The following is a 26,077-nucleotide window of genomic DNA, read 5'->3' on the forward strand; positions in this document are numbered from 1 at the left end:
GAAATTTCCCCTCTGGGGTCTACAATTTGAACAAAAAATAGTTTTCTGGATTTTTCTTTACGACAAACCTCAAGAGAGGAGGACATCATGATATTTTATATTGTATAATGTAGGACAAACAAATGTGGGCACTACACCAATCTGGCCCACTCCACCTCTGAAAGTTATCCTCTACTTAACCATGTCACACCATGAAGATGCCTCTAAAGTCACATCAATAAGGTAGATTGCTGAGTGTGCTGTATTACAATAGCTTTATCAGGGGACACAACTTCATCAAACCCCACACTGATATGATACTAAAAATAATAGAGAAGTAAACTCTACTCCTTTTTAGAATTGTTCAAACACATACTCAGAGCAAACTGTTCATTTAACTAGAACGTGTTCACCTCATTGTTGTTATTGCCATTAGATAGCGCCACTTCCATGGACCACCTCCATCATCGTTGGTCCCTCCCGTTTACTGTGTGAGGAGCTGTTACAGTGTACAACTATCACAAGCGTACAAACACCACTCATGTTTAACGCAATGCTTTCAATTCACTTGTTCCGCTCACTGAAACAACAGCAAGAGCCTCATGGTATCACAATGCACGCCCTGATTGATGAAAATGCCTTACTCGTTGGTTCAATCCACGCCTCAGTGTTCATCTTTGGTTGTATTCGTGCAGTTCGTAACCATCCGTCCACCACTCGCATTTAATGCAAAACTTACAATTTGCTCATTCTGCTCGCTCAAGCACAAACAAAACCCAGGTGGAGTCACAGTACGTGCCCCGGCTGGTGAAATACCTCACTTGGCGATTCAGTACATGCCTCTGCATTTGACTACATTTGTATGCGTACAGTTCGTAACAGGTCCGTATTCCGAAGTAGCTTTGTCAATCCAAATAGTGTCTCACCACCATCCGCCATCAGTTGAGAGAACACATCCCATATTGTTAATTGCTCTACTCAGCCAAAACATAAGTAACGGCTTCAATACAGTTTGTCTATTCTTGTCTCCAAACGATCTTCACCGAGGAAAAACAATACTTGCAGGAGCCTTGGCAAAACTCAATAACTTCCATTACCAAACGCCGGAGACCAAAAGTTGTACTAATGGTGGCGGTCTGAGCGTGGATCCAGTTATCCCCTCATAACATGCACCAGTTCCTCCAAATTTTAGAAGAGTGCTTGGACAATGAAAAATGTAGTCACATATATTATTTTAATTTCAGATGCCTCCTTACACAACGTGTTTCAGCCGTAGCCTTGTTCATATGTGGGCTGGCTGTTCACTACACATAAGAAATACCATTCAAAACATAAACATAAACAACGGACTACCAAAATCATATACATACAGACCACAGGGGAAACGGGCGCCATCTTTGAATGTATAAAATATAAATGTTATCTTACCAAGATCTTACATGGAAATACAAATCACAATAATCATTGCAAATAGAACTGATACACCTCATAAATTCAAATTAAATATTACGATTAATGCATAAATTGCCTCAGTTATATAATCCTGATGTCAATGAACTGGTTTGTATTTCACATCCAGGCAACAATCATGTTCCAGTGAACATATTATTAAATGTCATCGCTGAATCAAATCCCTGCTTTACATTGACATGTGAACAAACCAAAAACCATAACCCACATTCCATAAAATTAATAAATACACCACCATGATGTGCACAAAACAATTTAAAAAAATCTCTCCTAGAGGTTCTGGCCAGCAACCAAGTTTGTATACATTTAACCCAAATGAACATTCTTTTTCTCTCTTGAATTAAGACCCTCGGGGCTCAAAGTGTTAAGCCTAATTATCATCTTGGATTCCAAAATCCTCAATTTCCTCTCTCTATTACCACCTCAAATGGTTGGCTTATTCTGATCAATGACCACAAAGCTAAGCAGCCTTTCATCCCCTTTATGTTTTGCAAGAAAGTGTCTTGCTACCGGGTTTGTTATGATCAAAATTACGGATGGCTCAGATGTGTTCTAAAACTCTTTTTTTAGCTTTGTGTATTGTACTGCCCACATACAATTTATTACATGGGCATTTCAGACAGTATATACAAAAACCAGTGTTACAATTATAATGACCTCTAATTTGATGGATCCAATGGCCATTGTCACCAATCAATTCCAAACAGTTGCCACCATACTTACAAGCCTTACAGTGTTCACAGCAGAAAAACGTAGCCAGGTTACCTGATACTGACATTGTCTCTTGTCCTTCGGTTACCATGTTATGACTTAAATCATCTGTAAGTGATCTACTCTTGCGAAAAGTGACCGAGGGCATATTCGGTATTTGGGTGCTTAGGGCAGAATCAGTCTGTAAAATATGCCAACTTTTATTGAGAATGTGTCTTAAAGTCTGAGATTGATTAGGGAATGTCGTGATGAATCTTAATCTTTCCTCAGGTTTACGTATATCACCCCTGGAATATAGCAAATCCTCTCTCTTAACCCCTTCGCTGCCAGGCCTTTTCCCCCTCCTTTTTCTCCACGTTTTACTCTGTAACTTTTTCCTGCGATGTCAGATTTTTTAAAGCAATATACCATTACGTCAGCTGGACTCTTCTGGTTGGGGGGATATATAGGGCTTGTAGGTTCATCAAGAACTCTAGGTACCCAGAGCCAATAAATGAGCTGCACCTTGCAATGGGTTTTTATTCTATACCGGGTATACAGCAATTCATTTGCTGAAATATAAAAAGTGAAAAATAGGTATCAAGAAAACCTTTGTATTTCCAAAATGGCCACAAGATAAGGTGTTGAGACGCAGTGGTTATTTGCACATCTCAGAATTCCGGGGTGCCCATACTAGCATGTGAATTACAGGGCATTTCGCAAATAGACGTCTTTTTTACACACTGCCTTACATTTGGAAGGAAAAAATGTAGAGAAAGACAAGGGGCAATAACACTTGTTTTGCTATTCTGTGTTCCCCCAAGTCTCCCGATAAAAATGGTACCTCTCTTGTGTGGGTAGGCCTAGCGCCCACAAAAGGAAATGGCCCAAAACACAACGTGGACACTTCAAATTTTTTCACAGAAAACAGAGGTATTTTTTACAAAGTGCCTACCTGTGGATTTTGGCCTCTAGCTCAGCCGTCACCTGGGAAAACCTAGCAAACCAGCACATTTTTTAAAACTAGACACCTAGGGGAATCCAAGATGGGGTGACTTGTGGAGATCTGACCAGGTTCTGTTACCCAGAATCCTTTGCAAATCTCAAAATGTGACCCAAAAAACACTTTTTCCTCTGATTTCGGTGACAGAAAGTTCTGGAATCTGAGAGGAGCCACAAATTTCCTTCCACCCAGCGTTCCCCCAAGTCTCCTGATAAAAATGGTACCTCACTTGTTTGGGTAGGCCTAGCGCCCACAAAAGGAAATGGCCCAAAACACAACGTGGACACATCACATTTTTTCACAGAAAACAGTGCCTACCAGTGGATTTTGGCCTCTAGCTCAGCTGTCACCTGGGGAAACCTAGCAAACCAGCAAATGTTTGAAAACTAGGCACTTAGGGGAATCCGAGATGGGGTGACTTGTGGGGCTCTGACCAGGTTCTGTTACCCAGAATCCTTTGCAAACTTCAGAATTTGACCATAAAAACACTTTTTCCTCTCATTTCGGTGACAGAAAGTTCTGGAATCTGAGAGGAGCCACAAATTTCCTTCCACCCAGCATTCCCCCAAGTCTCCTGATAAAAATGGTACCTCACTTGTTTGGGTAGGCCTAGCGCCCACAAAAGGAAATGGCCCAAAACACAACGTGGACACATCACATTTTTTCACAGAAAACAGTGCCTACCAGTGGATTTTGGCCTCTAGCTCAGCTGTCACCTGGGGAAACCTAGCAAACCAGCAAATGTTTGAAAACTAGGCACTTAGGGGAATCCGAGATGGGGTGACTTGTGGGGCTCTGACCAGGTTCTGTTACCCAGAATCCTTTGCAAACTTCAGAATTTGACCATAAAAACACTTTTTCCTCTCATTTCGGTGACAGAAAGTTCTGGAATCTGAGAGGAGCCACAAATTTCCTTCCACCCAGCATTCCCCCAAGTCTCCCGATAAAAATGGTACCTCACTTGTGTGGTTAAGCCTAGCGCCCACGAAAGGAAATGGCCCAAAACACAATGTGGACACATCACATTTTTTCACAGAAAACAGAGGTGTTTTTTGCAAAGTGCCTACCTGTGGATTTTGGCCTCTAGCTGAGCCGGCCCCAGGGGGGACAGAAATGGCTTAAAATAAATTTTCCCCCCCAATGCCCCCGCGAACGACCCTTGCCTAAGTGGTCACTCCCCTTACGTGAAATTCATGAAAAAAAAAAAAAACTCCCTGGTGTCTAGTGGTTTCTGTCCCCCTTGGGGGCTGATTGGCCTCATAAAAATAGGCCAATCTGCCCCCAAGGGGGGGCTGAAATGGCCTAAATATAATTTGCCCCCCATGGGAGTGACCCTTGCCTAAGGGGTCGCTCCCCACCTCTAAAATAAAAAAGAAAACAAAAAAACAAAACAAAAAATATATATATCCCTGGTGCCTAGAGCTTTCTGCCCCCCTGGGGGCAGATCGGCCTAATAATAGGGGCAGAAAAGGCCTTAAAAAAAATGCCCCCCTGGGAGCGACCCTTGCCCAAGGGGTCGCTCCCTCATGCCAGTTTCTTTTTTTTAAATAAATCCCTGGTGTCTAGTGGGCGTTTCAAAAGCCGGATTGCATTGAAACGCTCATAAAGACTTCAAAGGGAAGGAAATTCCTTTCCTTTCCTTTGAAGCCTCTCTGGGCCTCCCCCACGTGATCGGAAGAGAAATGCTTTGCATTTCTCTTCCGATCGTGCTGGAAGCTGAGCTTCCAGCGCAATGGGAGGAGGCCCTGTGACAATCAGCGTGCGATCGCACACTGACATCACGGGGGGGGGTCGGGGGTGGAAGGGGAATCCCTGCTAGCGCTCCCTCTGGGCTCTGTGCCCAGGACGTAATGGTTACGTCCTGGGCACAGGAGCACCGTGCCTCAGGCCATAACCATTACGTCCTGGGCACAGAAGAGGTTAATACTGTCAACCTTACTTTTTTGCTTTTTGAATGCTCTTACTGCTATACCCTCTCTCCTGAAATCTCCTACACATGATCCCACTTTCTTGCTGATAGTCTTCCCTTGTACTGCAAATGCAGCGAGCTCCTAAAGTTCTCCGTATGGTATGCTGACAATCAGCTTGGTTAGATGTGCGCTACGAGATTTCAGTAAACTGTTCCCAGCAGTAGCTTTTCTATGTAACCTGGTTCTTAAGGAATCTTCTTGAACTGTCACTTCTAGATCCAGAAATTTAATCTGTTTCCTACTGTATTGTTCACTTAGGTGCAGATTATATTCATTTGTATTTAGAGCTGCCACAAATCCTGCTGCAGACTCTTCATCTCCTTTCCAGATCACAAAGATGTCATCTATATACCGACACCATAAAACTACTTTGTCATCGTAATCTGGTATATTAGTGGATAACTGCTCCTCCCACCAGCCCATGAATAAGTTGGCATAACTGGGCGCGAAACATATCCCCATCACTGTACCCTGGACCTGTCTGTACAGCTGACCATCAAATAAAAAGAAATGATTACTAAGGCAATAACTGATCATCTCTGTATGTAACAGATATGAAATTGATCTCACTCTCATAAAGTGTCTAATCGACAATAACCCTATATCATGTTGAATACAAGTGTACAGACTCATGACATCCATGGTTAGGAGTGAATAATCATCTTCCCATTGGAGACCTTCAATCATTTTTAAAACAATGTGTTGTATCTTTCACATATGATGAAAGACTTTCTACAAATGGTCTAAGAAAATAGTCGATATCTCTCGAAGTGTTCTCCAACAGAGATCCCATGGCAGATACTATAGGTCTGCCTGGAGTAGTATCACTGATTTTATGTAACTTGGGCAGAAGGTACAATATAGGTATAACCAGAAAGTTACATTTCAAAAACTGGAATTCCTCCCAATTCAGCAAATCTCTATCCTTCCAATCAGACAATTAATAATATCTAGCATTGGCTGCCTTGACATCAGTCAGCTTAACTTGTGTATAGCACTTACAGTCTTTCAGTTGTCTGAACCATTCTGCTATATAAGCAACTTTATCTAAAACAACCACATTGCCTCCTTTGTCTGATTGCCTGATTACAATATTGTGGTCTTATAACTAGCAATGTTAATAAGAATCCCTCGTATCACCGCATTATAGCTGTCCCAAACCACATAAATTGGAGCTGAACCCAGATTTACCTTAAAAAACTTCTCTGTTTCTATACGCAGCCTGATTCTGACTTCTCATCTAATAATAAGGAGCGATCCAACGTCCACGACTCACCACCCTCTCTTTTAATCAATTCATTTTTAATACGACTGCTCCATGATCCGATAAATGAGGAGGGAGATACTCAATATTAACTATCGCGCCGCGCCATAACTGATCCACCAAAAAATAATCAATACGCAATGAGTGCTTATACTTCTTATTATTATATGAAAAAGCCTGTTGAGGTCCCACTCTATCTCTCCACCAATCCTCAAATGCCCTTCCCTTCATCATCCTTTTCAAAAACTGCTGAGAGTTTGAATGAACTACTGATCTACTTTTAGTTGATCTATCCAACTTATAGTCTAATATCATGTTAACATCTCCTGCCATTAACACTGGGTCTGAAAAATCCAGCAACTGACAAAACAGCTTCTTTAGAGGCTCTGTATCATCGCTATTGGGACCATAAAACCCAACCAGAGTAACAAATCTGCTAAGTAACTTAACTTTGATTATTACCCATCTCCCTGCGGTATCTACACAAGCCTTTAATATTACAGGATCGCACTGATGTTTAAACACTATTGCCACCCCCCTAATATGAGAGTCCTGTTCAGTACATACACAACAGCGGACCCACTTCTGTTTTCTAAAAAAGGCTTCACACTCTTCACCAGTTAGATGCGTTTCTTGCAGTATCAAAACCTGAGCAGAAGACTCCCTCATATACTGTCAAATCCTGTCTCTCCTGCCACTCACCCTCAAACCATTCACATTCCAAGAACGTATTTGGGGTTTCCCCTGAGAGCAAACACCTAGGGCTGCCCCTTCCTTATCCATCCCTTACGGATTGACTAATAAGCTGAGGTGTACAGGACTTTTTTCTTTTGACAATATTCCCCCCATCTGCTCCCCACCCTGTGCTCCCCTTACCCCCCTCTCGTGCCCCTCCTTCCCCTCCCAAGAAAACCCCCCCTTCCCCATCCTGTGCTCTCCTCACACCCCCTCTCGTGCCCCTCCTTCCCCTCCCAGGAGAACCCCCCCCTTATTTCAGGTCCATGACCCAATTTTGAAGCACCATTTGTCCATCCCTCGGCGGGCACAGATTACTTCTCAATGCCTCCATCTTTAATAGTCTCCAGCAGCTCGTCCTCTGCTTTCACCTCTCTTATATTATACATTTTGTTTTTGTGCAGAATCTTGAGGGTAGCAGGGAACTTCATCTGAACCGAGGCGCCTTGTTTCCTAAACTCTTCCAACCGCCTCCCTAGCTCTCATTGCCTGTTTAAAGTTGCACTAGACAAGTCAGACCTGACCTCAAACGTAAAATGATCTCCCTTTAAAGCTTTCTGTCTAAGAGCCAAGGCCAAGATTTTCTCTTTAAAAGAATGTTTGAAAATTTATCAAAATCTTCAGAGGTTTGAGACTATCTTTTCTCTTCTTTAAGGGGTCTCTGTGAATTTGCGTAATATCCCCTGCTATTTCCTCAGGAGACTCTTCCAATGAAAGCGAACTTTTAAGAAGAGAGCTCAGAAACGTTTTTAAGTTTCCACCATCCACGCCCTCCGGGACATTCAGCACTCTCAGATTATTTCTCCTAAAGTTGTTCTCCAATTGTTCCAACTTGCTCTGAAGGGCCTGCTCATTTCACTTTAACAAATCGATTTCTTTTTTGTGGTCTCTAATTTCCACTTTCATTTCTCCCACCACCTCTTCCAGAGCTTATGTTCTTAATACCAGAAGATCAATTTTTTTTCTCCAAAGCTCCACAAGCCTCTCTTATTTCCCCTTGATTAATTTCAGATATGGCAAAACCCTTTTTAAGGTACTTCGATAAGGTTGAGAACACTGTCTCAATAGGGGAGCCAGGGTTACTACCAAGAACTACTGAGCCAAGGCTGGAGGTCGGGGGGGAAACAGGAACCCCACTTCCCTGCGACATATCAACCAACGATGATACAGATTGAGGGACTATCTCCTTATTAACCATAACTTCTCCAACTTTCTGTTGACCAACTAGAGTCCCTTGGAACGTCGAGGGTTGCTGTTGGCTATCAGGAGAGTATCTCCCACCTTGGCAACCATCTTCCCCTTCTGCCTCCATCTCCGAACCCCTTGAAACACTCCCATCCATCTCGCTTTCAAAAATCGCCAATTTATCAGAGGACTTAACTTTAAAAAAGGTTTTTGCCGATGGAATCAATTGTTTACTGTTTTCTTCCTAGTTTTATACCTTTTAGGGGCTTAAAACCACCAATTCCACTTCCTTCCCCAATGTCCAATTTAGCTTGTGGCAGCCTTTGCCTATCAAGAAGGGTATGGCGCCTCATAGAGTCCAACTTACAATGTACCATGCCCGGCTGGCTCTCCTCCCTCTCCTCGCTCACACCGCCTCCTACCTTCTAATGGAGTGCTGTTATACCAGAAGATAGACGAATACTGGAGCTGCTACTGCACCGTCTTGCCACTTGCTTCAAGCTAACAGCTGTCCTGTCTTCGTTCTGCAGCCTGTCAGCGTCAGTGCTGACTCTGTCCACCCTAACCCGGAAGGGGAGTTGGGCTGCTACAGGCCTGGAGCATCCCAGCTCTAGCCTTGCCCTGAGCCAGCACAGCCCAGGAGAAGCACCGGGACCCCCAACGAGGCCCTCGCTATGCCGCCGCGGCGCTTCCATTCACGAGCGCGGAAGCCCGCGGAGCCTTTTTCCAGGAATTGCCTCCTCCAAAAACGGCAGAGATGTCGTCCGATGTGCTCAAAGCTGAGGGGCCAGTAAGTGCTTCATCGCGCTGCGCAGAGGGCAGCCGCCATGTTGTAAGAATAAGCTGTATAGGGAAGAGTTGGAGCATTTGGAGGGAGAAATTAGAATTTGTAGAGAACAGTTATTGATGAGTACAGACGAAGATGAGAACCGGGTAAGGCAGCAAAGATTGGTCGTTTTGAAACATCAAGTGGAAGCTCTTTTGCAAGAAAGACTTATGAAGCGATGGGCGGTGAGTAAGTTGGCACATTTTGAACATGGTGAAAACCCAGTGAAACTACTCGCTTGGAAAGCAAAAATGGATCAAGTAAGAAATTCTATTAAGGAAATTGAGGTAGAGCAAGGGCGAATTGTATAAGGTCTTGGAGCAGGTATTAATGCCCTTTCTGTTAAAATTGTTCTCTGAGGTATTTGCGAATGACTCCCCCATTCCGGCATCTTGGAATGAGGCAGTCATTTCGTTGATTCTGAAACCAGGTAAAAACCCGACTAGGTGTGAGTCATATAGACCCATTTCATTGTTGAATTCAGATTACAAGTTGTTTGCAAAGGTTCTTCCAGGTAGGTTAATTCTGGTGGTAAAGGATCTAATTAACACGGATCAGAAGGGGTTTGTTAAGGGCAGGTATTTACATGAGTTGACACACACTTTGAATGGTGCAATAGACTTAGCAACTACTTACAGGACCCCCTTGAGTGTTATAGCCTTGGACGCTACAAAGGCTTTTGATAGGGTCAACTGGGGTTATTTAGCTCACATTTTGAATAGTTATAATTTGGGGAATAATTTTTGTAAAGCCATAAAACGGATTTACTTTGACCCTCTGCTAGAATCTTAATTAATGGGAAACTAACAAATTGTTTTAGGATATTGAGGGGAACTAGGCAGGGGTGTCCGCTGTCTCCACTCTTGTTTGATCTGAATATCGAACCCTTTGCCAGGAAAATAAGACAGTGTTCTGAAATAGCTCCTTTTAAATGGGAGCAGTGGGAGAGGAAAGTTGCACTTTATGCAGATGATTTAATGGTATTCAGCGCTGATTTATCGACCACGCTCCCAGCCCGACGAAGATTAGCTGAGGATTTTGGTTTTGTCTCTGGCTACCAGGTTAACTCAGAGAAGTCTGAAATTATGGTATGGAACCAGGATTGGCAAGGGAAGTCTGAAATACGTTAGTTAGGGTTGTTAATTACAAATGATATTGAGAAGTTAGTGGTGAAAAACCAAGAAGCACTGTTTGTAGAGTGCATTAATTTAATGAAGGGCTTGGCCTACCTGCCGCTGACAGTATTGGGAAGGGTAAACCTGGTTAAAATGTTTCTTCTTCCAAAAATGAACTTTGTTCAGAATGCCATTCCGCTATCAATGGATGGTAGATATCTTAATAAACTTCAACAGTCTATCACTTCTTTTATTTGGGCTTGCAAGGGTCCCAGGATTGCGCAGAAAAAGCTGCGGAGGAGGAGAGAGAAGGGAGGTTTATCATTGCCGGACCTTCAGCTATACGCTTGGGCCTTTCTGCTGAGAAATTGTTATTTACTTCCCTGGATGATTCAGCTGTAGGTGTAATGTTTAAAGCAATGACATGTAACATTCAGGGGGCGGCAAAACAGTTTCTTTTTAAGTTTGGAGACCCAAAAATGTTTAAGAAAATAGGATTTCAAGTTCTGAGGGAGGCAGCAGTGTGTTGGTATCAGGTGAAATCCACTATGAAGATCGATTATTATAATCAACTAGCCCCTATTTGGGATTCTCCGGGCACTTCAGAATGTCTGAAAGACACTTTGGCCAAACCGTTAAGAGATGCCGGTTTAGAATATTGGGGTGATCTTGTACAGGATGCAACGTTACTTTCTTGGGAAGAACTGAGGGGTATGACAGGAGGCACTTTGTCTAGATTTAAATATTTCCAACTGGCTGCCTGGGTAAAGTCTACTCGAGGAAGTTGTTTGGGGGTGAACCCTTTATCAAGAGATCTTTTTAATGGCTGCCCCAATGGCTGTAAGATTGCAAGGTGGTATTGGGAGATTTTGGAGCTGATGGACGGAGATTTTAAGTTGCCGGAGCAGCTGTGGCAAGGCACTATGACAAAAGAACTGGCGCAATCGGGGTGGCAAGAATCAATGAGAATGTGTTTTGAGGGAGTTAAGGCCGCCCCGTTGAGGAAGAATCATCTATATGTGATACATAGAGCCTATATCACCCCAGCGAAATGTACGAAGATAAAGAAAGGGGAAGTGGTGAAGTGTCTCAAATGTGGAGCTCCGAAGGCCGCAGATGTTCATACATTCATGGAGTGCCCGGGAGTTATCTTGTTTTGATCGGAAGTGGTGGATGCGCTATCGCAGATTGTAGGAAAGGAACTAACTGTAAGTCTCCCGTAATTATTTTTGGCAAACCTGGCGATTCGGTAGGGTGGTCTAGAAATAATAGGAATTTTGTGTTCTTTGCTATTTTGTTAGCTAGAAGGGAGATATGTTTAAAGTGGATGATGGCTGACCCTCCACTGTATAGGAGCTGGCTGGACATGTTTGTAAAAACAGCTAAACTAGATCTTATGGTGGGCAGTCCTGATCAGAGGAGGAAAAAAAGTAAACTATGGGCTCCGCTTTTGGAATGGGCCCCCTCCCCCTGTAGGGGCACACTGTCCGATGATTTAAATCCTCCCCCTTCTTATATCTGGGCCAGCCACTGGGGGGTACCCCAGGTGGGCTGAGTAGGTGATACAGGGTCCTCCTTGGGCGGCATGTCCACCTTTGGTTTCAGATACAAGTAAGAACTTGCTGGAAATAAGGTGTGACTTAACGGTGAGGTGTATGAGGACAAAAAATATATATATATATTGCGGTCTTAATTCAAATGAGGAAATGAATGTTCATTTGGGTTAAATGTATACAAAATTGGTTGCTGGCCAGAACCTCTAGTAGGGATTTTTTTTAATTGTTTTGTGCACATCATGGTGGTGTAATTATGAATTTTATGGATTGTGGGTTATGGTTTTTGGTTTGTTCACATGTTGACATCAGGATTAGATAACTGAGACAATGTATGCATTAATCGTAATATTTAATTTGAATTCATGAGGTGTATCAGTTCTATTTGAAAATGATTATTGTGATTTGTATTTCCATGTAAGATCTTGGTAAGATAACATTTATATTTTAGACATTCAACAATGGCACCCATTTTCCCTGTTGTCTGTATGTATATGATTTTGGTAGTCCATTGTTTATGTTTATGTTTTGAATGGTATTTAATATGTGTAGGGAAAAAGGCTACAGCTCAAACGTGTTGTGTGAGGAGGCATCTCTAAATAAAATAATATATGTGACTACATTTTTCGTTGTCTGAGCACTCTTCTACAATTTGGAGGAACTGGTGTATGATATATATATATATATAATTATATATATATATAGAGAGAGAGAGAGAGAGACAGAGATGGATAGATAGATAGATAGATAGATAGATAGATAGATAGATAGATAGATAGATAGATAGATAGATAGATAGATAGATAGATAGATAGATAGATCACCTACTGTTGTCACCAATAGGTAGTTATAGTTATGACCTATTTGCAATATGAAAAGTTTGCTCATAAGTTTGTGCGGTGTTTGATGAATCTTCATTGCATTTTTTTTTTAAACGACCTACCTTTGTTTAGTTATGCTTGGAAAGTTGCGGGGTGATCCATCAATCTGGGCCAAGAAAAAGGGGTGGGGTCTAAAATGCATCTTTCCCATGGTATTTCCCACAGAGATTTTAGCATGACTACAGAGCGAATCACTGAACAGAATTACACCACATTTGACAGAAAGATAGATCTTGGTGTAGAAAGAGGCCTTTTGTAATTCAGTGCAAATCCATTCAGTAGTTTTGGAGTTATTAAAGATAAATTAATTGTATATCTAGGGACACAGATCCTCCACGGATCTGCAGGTCTCATGCTGGGATCTGATTGGTTGCCTGCACTTCAACCAGGAAAAACTGGCAGCCATCTTTGGGACTGGGACTCAACTGAGTGCCAAGAAAAAGTAAAAAAAAAAAAAAAAAAAAACAGAAGTGGCCCCACTGGTGGCCAAAAATGTTTTTATTAATTTTTGCCTCAAAATTTAGGTGGATCCGCAAATCCATAGCAACATTTTTAAAAAAAGGCCCATGCTTCTGCATTGTTCTCGCTCCTATCTTCTCCTTGCTTTTTCATCTATTATTTGAATGCTGTCTCCCTGCTTTTCCCTCATTTTACTACTTCCGCCTTGATTTTCCCTCTTTTTTGTGTGCCTGCTCCATGCTTTTTCCTTGTTTTTAAAGCTTTCTACTTGCTTTTTCCCTCTTTTTTTGTTCCTTCTCCTTGCTGTTCCCTCCTTCTTACTGCTTTCTCTTTGTTATGCCTACTCCTTGCTTTTCCCTAGTTTTCACTGAGTTCTCCTAGCTTTTTCCCCTGCTTTTTGAGTGCCTTCTCTTTGTTTTTCTTTGTCACTTGTCCTTGTACTTGCTTTTCCCCATTTTTGCACACCTACTCCTTGCTTTTCCCTAGTTTTCACTGCTTTCTTTCTTCGTGCCTTCTCCTTGCTTTCCCCTTGTGACATGGGGTTGGATGCACAGTAGGGGTTGGCCACATGGCCATTGACCCGGCCCTTTGGCCTAGCCCCAGCTGTGTTAAAAAATATATAGAAATTCAAAGAAAAAAACAAAAGTTACATGGAGTTTATAGTTGAGAAATATAGTTTAAAAGAGCATAGAAATTAACTTTATTGTTAGGTTCACAATTTGCACACACAAAATTCAGCAGTTATATTTAGGTCTATCTGAAGTAACTATAACTTGTGTGCTATGGTAACTATAACTCACACCCTCACCATGCACTGCTACCTTCCCCTGCACATTGTATCAGTCATGACATCTTCCATGACTTTGTTGATAACATAATTGCAACATTTCCCATAAAATTATTCATGAGAAAATGGTGCCTGGTGGGGGCACGAGTTACAGTTACCTAAGGGCACGAGTTATAGTCACTTGAGATAACTCTACATACCAAACATTTGTAACATATCAGTTTACATATTCAGATATGAGATATTTTACATTTTCAGAAAACATAAAACTTTCAGCTCAATATTATCCAGAATCCTCCATGAGGGAAGGACCCACAATTTTACAGAAAACTGAAACATGTTTATCAATGTTATGCCCCTGATGCTTTTTTTCAACCAACCTGTATCTGATCATCCTTTGAAGTAACTTCAGACCAACATATACTTTAATCATGTCAGTGTTCTGTAGGTTATAGTGGGCAGGGGACGCAAAGTCACATCTGCCTGTTTTAAATATCTGTGCTTGGATAATAACCTATTAACATTACCATTGTCCCTATTGCAAGTGCATATCATTCTAGGTTTGCTGCCTTTGCCAATCTGTTTATTACTAAACAAACATTTGTTCCTTGTGATAAAATCAACTTTTTCAATAGCTGTCTTTAGCTTTTCTGATTAACCTCTTACTCTAAATCACCCCTCCATTATTGCACATTTCTTAATGTACCCTTTCATACTGCAATTTAATTTTGCTCTAAGGAGCTCTCCAAGGAGGATGTTCCATTTCGGTTTTCTGAGGTGGTGAGTTAGGAGAGTACTGTTCCCCCCTTTCCTTCCTCTGGAACAATCTGGTCATATTTTATACAATGATATCACATCAATGGTTACCATATTAAATGTGGATTTCCAATGCATCCCATGCATTTTCTGTGGAAGGTTAGTGGTATCCTGACAATAGGATAGCAAACTCCTTGCTATGGGTGATAGGAAATGTTCCATTTACATTGCAGTGTGCTCTAAATGGCTCAGTTGTGTCATTAGTCAATTTTAATGATTGGCTTAGGAACAATGATAGCTTAGCTTAGGCTTCCAGCCTGTGCCCTTTTACCTAGTAATAATGCTCTGTATTTCTGTATTATTCATTTTATAATTGCTTCTTTTAGTGAGATTGTTTTAATTTCAATATCAGCTGCTATTCTGCAAAAGTGACATTATCCGTGCTATGGATGACATACTTTGCATTCCTCAGAATCATAAGAACGGACTGCGAGGCACACAGAATAATATTTTGTATTGCCGTCCCCAAGACTGTGCAAACAGTCCAGCACATAGGTACATACCCACGTCAGGCTTCTATGAGTAAACATAAACATGTCCCCTATAAAAACATCTTGTAGGACAAAGGGCATTGGAGGAGGTTCCAGAGAGAATTCCCATCCATGCTGGAAGCCGATTATTGGTAGACCTCAGTCTTTGAGTTTCCATGCATCCTTGTTGGAAAATGGGTTATTGGTAAGGGCAGGTAGGTACCTACACTTAGCAATAGGCCACTAACCTCCACTTAGGTCCAGTTAGGGCTCAGTAAATTAAACCCAGCTCAACCCTTGGTAGCTTGGCATCGAGCGTCAAGGCTTAACTTAAGAGATAGAGTGTAAAGCATTCAAATATCACAAAACAGTAATTAAATAAAACACAGGAAACAGTTTAAAAATCTAAAACCAATTTATAAAAATAGATTACATTTTTATCTTTAAAATGACACAAAAACGAATAAAATCGGATAAGGGGAACCAGAGATATGAATTTTTAAAGAATTAATTTTTTTTAGCACCTAGAAACAAAAAGTGCCAATAGGGTCATCTGGTTGCACCTCGACCGGGGCAAAGTCAAAATTTAAGGCCGAAGGCGATGGAGCCCTGCTCGGCTACAGAGCGCGGGAGGCCTCTGTTAAAAGTTTACCTTCACACTTAGGGGGTCATTACAACATTGGTGTTAAAAGCCGCTTACCGCTGTGCAGAAGACCGCCAACACATCGGCACGCCTGCGGAATTCCGCCACAGCTATTATGACCCACATCTCGGAATCCGACAAAATCCAGACACCCACACAAGTCCGCCACACCAAAGATCAGTGATAAACTGGCGAAAACAAAACCGACACCGTCACGCCAACAGAAATACGCCCACACTATCACGACACACGAATCCACGTGGCGGTCTTTCAACCGCGGTATTCCATTGGCGGTACACACCGCCGCTCTCAAAATACACAAACAACTCCAAAACACTACCACATTGGACAATTCGAAATACACACACCTGATACACATACACACACCACTCCCACACACCCAATACAATATAAAACACACACCCACAAACCCCTACGACCACAATTACAGAGAGAAGGCCAGAGAGAGACACCACCAGCAGCAAACTAGCATCCACAGGCACACAACACCATCACCCACACAACTTCCACGCACAAAACAGCACACACCACTACATATCACCACACTTATCACCACACACACCACCCCACACATCACCTACACCACCCCACGGCACGGCAAAGACAGCCCAGGTTCTCGGAGGAGGAGCTCAGGGTCATGGTGGAGGAAATCGTCCGGGTAGAGCAACAGCTATTTGGATCCCAGGTGCAGCACACCTCAATTGCAAGGAAGATGGAGCTATCGCGAAGAATAGTCGACAGGGTCAACGCAGTGGGACAACACCCAAGAAATCGGGAGGACATCAGGAAGAGGTGGAACGACCTACAGGGGAAGGTGCGTTCCGTGGTCTCAAGACACCACCAGGCGGTTCTGCGGACTGGCGGCAGACCCCCACCTCCCCACCCACAACTAACAACATGGGAGGAGCAGGTCTTGGCGATTCTGCATCCTGAGGGCCTCACAGGAGTCGGTGGAGGAATGGACTCTGGTAAGTCAAATCTTAACTATTACATTCCCCCACCCTACCTGCATGCTATCACATACCCCCACCCTCGCCCCACCCCTATCACTCCAACTCCTCACAAATGTACCAATATCACAAACCACACATCCCAACACCAAGCCCTGCATGCAACAACAACGCATGGACACCCATCACTAAAGCATGCCCACTGCACATACCCATACAACCCCCTAAACCATCATCACACCAGCTCACACACAGGAATGCCAGCACTGGGGTACACGGTCACCCGCCCATTGCACACCTTGACACACACAGATGCAATAATCATGCCTTTCCACCCCTGCAGGACCACTACCCAACGTCACCAGACAGGAGGGTCCAGACATGTCCACTCCACCCACAGAAGAGGCCCACAGTGATGACAGCACCTCTGTCCACCTGGATCTAGATTACCAGCCCAGACCATCGGGGGCCTATGGACAGTCGGTTCCCCTCACACAGGCACAGGCCACCACAGACCTTCCCCCCTAGGAAACACCAGCACAGCACCCACCCAGCGGGCCCATACCTCCGTCCCCAGGACACGTCAATCAGCTGTGTGTTCACCACTACAGGGAACCCAGGATAACCCACCACCCCAACAACAACAGGGACCTAGGGGCAGTGGCAGTGGGCACACGGTCCAGGGGACGGAGGCCCAGGAACCCAGGGGAACTGGGAGGGCTGCTGTGTGACAGGGGCCGGACAGGCCAAGGGAACCCACTCTCCACGTGGCCCACTCCTCCATCATTGGAGACTACCACCACTCCCAGGAGATGATGGCAACGTTACTGGCCAAGTTTCAGGAGACCCAGCGGATGCAGGAGGAACAGTTTTTGGGGTTCAGTGAGGAACTCAGAACCATCAGCTCCGCCCTGGGCACCATCGTAGGGGTGCTGAAGGAAGTACTCAACACCAGGAGGGACACTGTGGCACTACAAGGGGCCCCTGACACTAGCATGGACGATGAACTGCCCACCACCTCCGCCTGCGCTAGTGGACAGGAGGCACCGCCACAGGACCACCACACCAGCACCCCACCCCCTGCAGACGGAGAACCACCCCGCAAACGGTCCCTGAGATCCAGGAACAAGACAGAGCACGATGCCAAGACCCCCGCCGAGAAATGAGACCACCCTGATTGTCATCCCACTGTCCCACTTTGTCACCCTGTCCATATTGAAACTGCCCCAGTTCCACTTCCTATGCCCACATGGGCAATGCACCTGTGAGACTAATAGACTGAACTCTGCCATGGACACTCCTCCGCCATCACCCCTCACCATTTAACTTCCCCCTCCAATATTTTGTATTTCAATAAACACACCTAAAGCACCAAAAGATCTGGAGTCTGTCTGTGATTTCGAAATAGTGTATTTGCAATTACAGTGACAAAATGTTCATGAAATAGTAATGTCAACATACCTATGTCACACAGCTCTAGTCCATGAGGAATCTAAGCAGATGAGACACATTGGGACCCACACCTGTGAAACCGTAAGGAAAAGTGACAACTCAGTGACCATGCACTGGGTGAAATCGACAGACAGGACAGAGATAGAAGTGTAAAAGTACATGTAGTAGGCAGGAATGTATTCTCACCTGTGTTTCACTGGAAATATTGCTGGATCACTGAGTTCCTGTTCTGCATGTCTTCTTCCTCTGCTTCGTCCTCATCACTGTCCACAGGCTCCACAGCTGCCACAACACTGCCATCTGGACCATCCTCCTGCAGAAAAGGCACCTGTCGTCGCAAAGCCAAGTTGTGAAGCATACAGCAGGCCACGATGATCTGGCACACCTTCTTTGGTGAGTAGAATAGGGATCCACCTGTCATATGCAGACACCTGAACCTGGCCTTCAGGAGGCCGAAGGTCCGCTCGATCACCCTCCTAGTTCGCCCATGGGCCTCATTGTAGCGTTCCTCTGCCCTTGTCCTGGGATTCCTCACTGGGGTCAGTAGCCATGACAGGTTGGGGTAACCAGAGTCACCTAATAGCCACACACGGTGCCTCTGGAGTTGACCCATCACATAAGGGATGCTGCTATTCCGCAGGATGTAGGCGTCATGCACTGAGCCAGGGAACATGGCATTCACATGGGAGATGTAATGGTCTGCCAAACATACCATCTGTACATTCATAGAATGATAACTCTTCCGGTTCCTGTACACCTGTTCACTCCTGTGGGGGGGACCAAAGCCATATGGGTCCCATCGATGGCACCTATGATGTTTGGGATATGTCCAAGGGCATAGAAGTCACCTTTCACTGTAGGCAAATCCTCCACCTGAGGTAAAACAATGTAGCTCCGCATGTGTTTCAGCAGGGCAGACAACACTCTGGACAATACGTTGGAAAACATAGGCTGGGACATCCCTGATGCCATGGCCACAGTTGTTTGAAAAGACCCACTTGCAAGGAAATGGAGCACTGATAGCACCTGCACTTGAGGGGGGATTCATGTGGGATGGCGGATTGCTGAGATCAGGTCAGGCTCCAACTGGGTACACAGTTCCTGGATTGTGGCACGGTCAAACCTGTAGGTGATAATCACATTTCTTTCCTCCATTGTCGACAGGTCCACCAGTGGTCGGTACACTGGAGGATTCCGCCATCTCCTCACATGTCCCAGCAGACGGTGCCTATGAAGGACAACAGCGAGCACAGAGTCAAACAACTCAGAGATATGTACCCACAGTCTACACAGAACACCATTCATACACAAAATGTGGCCTGTATGTGTGTTGAGACTAGGCCTAGGTATGTGTGACACAGTTGGTAATTAGGCCATGAGGGCCCCTGAAAGGGCGGCTGCCTGACCTCTAAAGTGGGACAATGGGATGTGAGGTAACTGCGCTGGCGTTGTACACCGTCGCGGTAGGCCGTCGAAGCCCGTAGCGCATGCTGCATTGGTTAACATTGGACCCTATGGTTCCCAGGAGCCAATGGGGATGTACGCCGGCGGTGATGGTACGCACCACCGCAGACGTGACCGCCATTTTCTATCTGTTGAATCACTCGATACCTGATCTTCGACAGGAGAGGACCTACACTGCAAGTGCTGCTGTGACCTCGGTCTGGAAGAGACAATGGCTCGTGCGTCTTGGGAAAGGGCCCCTGGCTTCACATCAGAGGAGTTGGAGAAGCTCGTTGATGGGGTCCTCCTCCAGTACACGCTACTCTACGGTCCTCCAGACCAACAGGTAAGTACACAGGGAGCATGTTGTATGGGCTATGCCTGTGTGGAAAGGGCTGGTTGTAAGAAGGAAGGGGGCAGAGTTCTGCGTGCATGAAAGACGGTGGGTGCATGTGCCACATGGCAAGGGTAGGGATGGGGGCCACTCACTTTGACGGCGCAGTTGGTAATGTCTTCTCTTCATGTAGGTCAGCGCCCACCAGAAGAAGGATATTTGGCATGCCATCGCCAAGGAGGTCCGGACCCTGGGGGTCCACCACAGACAGAGCACCCACTGCCGGAAAAGATGAGAGGACATTCGCCGCTGGAGCAAGAAGACGGCGGAGGCTCAGCTGGGGATGGCCTCCCAACGTGGGAGGGGTGCCCATCGAACCATGACCCCCCTGATGTTCAGGATCCTGGCGGTGGCCTACCCGGAGTTGGATGGGCACTTGAGGGCATCACAGCAGACACAAGGGGGTGAGTACACTCTCATTAAGCTGACTTTGCGTGCAGTGGAGGTGTCTGGGTGGGTGAGGAGGGCTGTGGATTTCCCTAGGCCAGGGTGACTTCTGTAGGCTAGGCCCCTCCGTAAGGCATGGCCCTGTGGCCCCCCACCCCATCTCTATAGAGTGCCAAGTACAGCTATTCATGCACCTGTGTCATCTATGTGTGCAGATGTTGTCCATAGCCTTGTAGGCCATTTCCCATGAATTGCACTGTAGAGCCCAACAGCGCGACTTACTGCAGGGGGCTTCCGTGTCTGTCTTGTCTGCCAACGGTAGCGGTAATCCATGCACTCAACATGTCTTTCTTCTGTTCCCCCCTCCTTTTTTGTGGTCTCCCTGTTCTTGTGTGCATTAGCATCATCAGGCAGAGGAGCAGTGGCATCGGAGCACAAGGGAGCTGCATCCCACATGGCCATGGAGGGCCACACTACGGGCTCAGGATACACCAGTGGGACGGGGGGCGAGGGGAGCACCACGGCGGGGACAGGAGCTGAAACCAGCGACACGGACTCGTCCTTGTGGTGGCGACAACATCTGTGCCCCCCACTTCTACAGGTACAGTCGCCACCCCCCTTAGCAGCACCACCCTCCCAGCAGCCCCTCAGCGTTCGCCCCGTGCCCGCTCACCCAGGAGGGTGGGCATCCCCTTCGCCCCAGGCACCTCAGCCCCTGCCCCTGTCACCCCTGCTGCCCTCAGTGAGGAGGCCATTGACCTACTCAGGTCACTCACTGTTGGGCAGTCTACCATTTTGAATGCCATCCAGTGTGTAGAAAGGGAGTTGCAACAAACCAATGCATTCCTGGAGGGCATTCATTCTGGTAAGGCGGCCCTTCACAGAGCCTTTCAAACTCTGGCCTCAGCCATTGTCCCTGTGTCTAGCCTCCTCCTCCAACTTCCTCCACCCAGACCCAATCCCCTGTACCTCTGCCTATCCCAAGCACACCATCAGACCAGCCTGCACACACCTCACCACACAAGGGAGGCTCAGGCAAACATAAGCACCACACATCCCACAGGCACTCACGCATGCATCACACACATACAGACACACTAACATTCACTGCCTCCACTGTGTCCCCCTCCTCCTTGTCTCCCTCCTCCCTCCCAGTCTTGTCTACACTCACACCTGCATGCACTACCTCTACAGCCACTATGTCCCGCACCAGCACACCCACCACCACACCCCGCTCACGTGCAGTCACCACGCCCACTACCATACACACGTTCCCTGTGTCCTCTCCCAGTGTGTCTGTGACGCCCCCTCCAAAGATACACAAACGCAGGCACACACCCACCCAACACACATCCACCTCACAACAGCCTCCAGCGCATGCACCTGCACCCAAAGCCACAAAACGTATACCTCCTACTACCACCACCTCTTCCTCCACTCCCAAACCCACTCCAGCTACCCGTCCCAGTGTGTCCAAACAACTTTTCCTGTCCAGCCTTCACCTATTCCCCCCCGTCCAACTCATAGGTCCCGAACTAGCAGCTCAGCCACAACATCTCCGGGACCAGTGGTGCCTGTTGTCACAGGTATGTGGAGTGCACCGGCCACCAGGACAGCCAGTGTGTCACAGAGCCACAGCACAGCCAGTCCCCCCCCTGTGAAGCACCAGAAGTTGGCCTGTGCCCAGCAGGAGAGGGGGAAGACTCCAGCCACCCAAGCTGCTCCCAGGGGTCCCGGGGGGGGTGTGGACTCAGCTGTGACTCCACCCAAGATGGGGAAGGGCCACGTGAAACCCGGCAAGTATGGGAGGAGCAGCATGGCGGAGAAGACCGCCATCATCCCCGCTGCCCAGGAGGGCCCCGCCAGCCCCATCGTCGCTGCCCAGGAGGCCACCGCCAGCCCCATCGTAGCTGCCCAGGAGGGCCCCGCCAGCCCCATCGTCGCTGCCCAGGAGGCCACCGCCAGCCCCATCGTAGCTCCCCAGGAGGCCACCGCCAGCCCCATCGTCACTGCCCAGGAGGCCACCGCCAGCCCCATCGTAGCTGCCCAGGAGGCCACCGCCAGCCCCATCGTAGCTGCCCAGGAGGGCCCCGCCAGACACAGCCCAGCTGACCAGGAGGGCCCCGCCAGCCACAGCCCAGCTGACCAATGAAGGACCACCACCCCAGCCCAGCTGGGTAATGAAGGACCGCCAACTCAAGCACCGTTGAACAGGGCAAGCACCGCTGAACAGGGCAAGGACCGCCAACTCAAGCACCGCTGAACAGGGCAAGCACTGCTGAACAGGGCAAGGACCGCCAACTCAAGCACCGCTAGCCCATGAGCGGCAGGGGCACTGACGCAACAGGGACCGTCACGGGGTGAGTGATACACTCTGGGCACCAGTCACCCTCCAGAACCAGTGGAGAAAGACATCCACTACCTCAGTCCTTCACAGGATGAAGCACTCTGGGCACCAGTCCCCCTCCAGAACCAGTGGAGAAAGGCATCCACTCTGTCTGTCCTTCACAGGATGAAGCACTCTGGGCACCAGTCACCCTCCAGAACCAGTGGAGACATACATCCACTCCGTCTGTCCTTGGCAGGATGAAGCACTCTGGGCACCAGTCCCCCTCCAGAACCAGTGGAGACAGACATCCACTCACTCAGTCCTTCACAGGATGAAGCACTCTGGGCACCAGTCCCCCTCCAGAACCAGTGGAGAAAGACATCCACTACCTCAGTCCTTCACAGGATGAAGCATTCTGGGCACCAGTCCCCCTCCAGAACCAGTGGAGAAAGGCATCCACTCCGTCTGTCCTTCACAGGATGAAGCACTCTGGGCACAATGCCCCCTCCAGAAACCAGTGGAGAATGTTATCCACTTGAGAGACTGTGTCTTTGTACTCCCCAGGGTAAAGCAGTGGCAAGCCACCCACTGTAGAGATTTGAGAGACTGTGGCTTTGCACTCCCCAGGATGCAGCAGTTGGCAAACCACCCACTGTAGAGACTTGAGAGACTGTGGCTTTGCACTCCCCAGGATGCAGCAGTGGGCAAACCACCCACTGTAGAGACTTGAGAGACTGTGGCTTTGCACTCCCCAGGATACATCAATGGGCATGGAGGCCCCTCGTGGATCTGGCGTTATGCACTTATCCGGCTGAGGTGCCCCACCTTTCCTTCCCCCTGAGGTGCCTGTTGTATTTCTATCTGATGCCCCTGCAGTGTTCTCTTTGTTTTGATCTGGTATCGTGTGTGGGCCTCGCCCATGCATTTTGGGCCCAGTGGTCCACAGATTATGAATGGTGCAATACCTGGACTACTATTCTTGGTGTATATTTTGTTAATAGTGTATATATGTATATTTTTGCTTATTGAATTTTGATGTATTATAATGGTTACACTCATTTCCTTTTGTCTTTGCATTCTTCCGGAGGGGTTGGGGGGGTGTAACTATAATGTATAGATATGTATTAATGTGTGTGTTGTAGTGGGTGAGGGTGGGAGTGGGGGTGTTGCGTGCTGCGTGTGTGTCCCCCTGTTTTTTGCCTCCCCCCTCCCCTGTGTCGTAGGTGCAGTACTCACCGTGGTCTTCGCCGCCGGCATTGGTGCTCCTGGTACAGGAGCAGGAAGACTATCGCAGGGAGAATTTGGAGTTCCGGGTCCATGTTGTCCCATTTGTATATGTAAAAATAAGGTAGTTTAAGACTTTGGAACTACTTTTAATTCCAAAGTCTAATTTGCAAATAACTTTAATTTAAAAGCAGCCAGCAAGGCAGGCCTGCCTTTAAAATGACACTGGGCACCTCATCAGTGCACCTATGACTGCACTACATAGGCTGTGGTCCCTAAACCTACATGCCCTACCATATACTAGGGACTTATAGGTAGGTTAACTTAACCAATTATAATTAGCCTAATTTGCATATTGATTTTACACAGAGCACAATCCCTGGGACTGGTTAGCAGTACCCAGGGCACCATCAGAGTCAGGAAATCACCAGGTAACAGGGGTGGGGTGTGCTTCTCTTGGACACTGCACAAACAGCTTTTGCTTACATCGCCATGCTCTCCCTTATGGACTAGGGATGGATTTTAGGTAGGAATAGTATACTCATGTTATTACGCAATATGTTGAGGTTGTTTGTATTTACATCTGTAGATTTCACAATCCTGATTTTGTTATTCCTTATTATCCCAATCACTGAAGGTCATGCATTTTATCATAGATTGCAGTCCTTTAATTAAATGTACTGAAAACTGTCCTGCATCTCTTTTCTTACCTCTGTGTGTGTAAGAGACTCGTATGTGGATAGGAAAGGGTAAGGCTTGTTTCACAGTGATGTTCCCTAATGGGTTTTCAGAGTTCAATGCAAGGCTGCCATTAATCACCTTTACCAGTTGGGTTATGGTTAGGTGCTGCTAGTTAGCAGGGAGGGTTGGACCGACAGCTGCTAACTGGTGTGGGAGCTATTTAGTCACCTACAATGCAGAGGTGCTGCTGCCCCAAATCCAGCAGTCTCATCGGAATACAAGAGTCCTTATGATAGTTAGAGATAACACTAGGGCACCGAGGCAGGTTAACCAAATCTTTATGTGCATTAGGAAAGGGATAAAAACAAGGTATCAAAATATGGTATCATTGCCTCCTTTCATGTGAAAAAGGGAACTTGGTCATAATTAGGGGTGGGTGGAATTTGCTGACGTTTACTCTGAGGAATTCCACAGAGTTATAAAAATCAGCGAGATTCCACAGAGTTCTTGCAATGTGCGAAAATATGCATGTTGTGCTGCTTGCAATGCAATTCAGTGCCATTAGCAAAAATAGAGTTGAAAAATCAGCGGGAACAGCACCATGCACTGTGCAAGAGTGCATGGCCATTTAAGTTGATTTTGCTGCCGCTCAAGTATAAAATCTACTTGAGTGGCAGCAGATCTACTCTACAAGTAGTGCTCTTACCACAACAATTTGTGACCTCCCGCGACCACCTGTGTTAGAAAATAGTGCTAGGAGATGTCAAATCTTGCTATTTATCATTTCTATAGCCTTGTGTGAAAAAAATTCTGCCATGTGGCAAATGGCAGGATTTGGCCGGAACTCCATGTTACAAGAGTAATGTGAAATTGCCAATTCTGCTGAGGAAATGAAGCACTGTGCCCACCCCTACTCATACTACCCTAACATCATTAATTGGGACTTGGTCTCTCATTTAGACTTTGAAACACCCCAAACACAATATTGTCCCCCTTATCAGAGAGCCTGATGATTATATTGGGATACTTTTTGGGGTGCACAGGTGCCTGCTTTTGTGGCTTAGTTAGATTATCAAATCCTTGATGCTGTTGTTGTCCAGAGTTTCATTCAATCCTTAAGGACTTGTACTTGAAAAACATCATAGTTTCATGTCCCATAACAGGGGTAAATGTTGATGTACGCTTGAATCCCTCCCACCTTATCTGCTCTAATGCATAATCTCAAAAAGGACATCACAAGGTTCCCAGCCTAATGTCAAACTTCCCTCCGATTCCCATACATTGATCAGTGTGTCAATATCACTAATACACAAGTCCATTATTTGATCCTCTACAGTATATCCTGTTTCT

This window comes from Pleurodeles waltl, chromosome 4_2, assembly GCF_031143425.1.
Source record: "Pleurodeles waltl isolate 20211129_DDA chromosome 4_2, aPleWal1.hap1.20221129, whole genome shotgun sequence".
Taxonomy (NCBI): Eukaryota; Metazoa; Chordata; class Amphibia; order Caudata; family Salamandridae; genus Pleurodeles; species Pleurodeles waltl.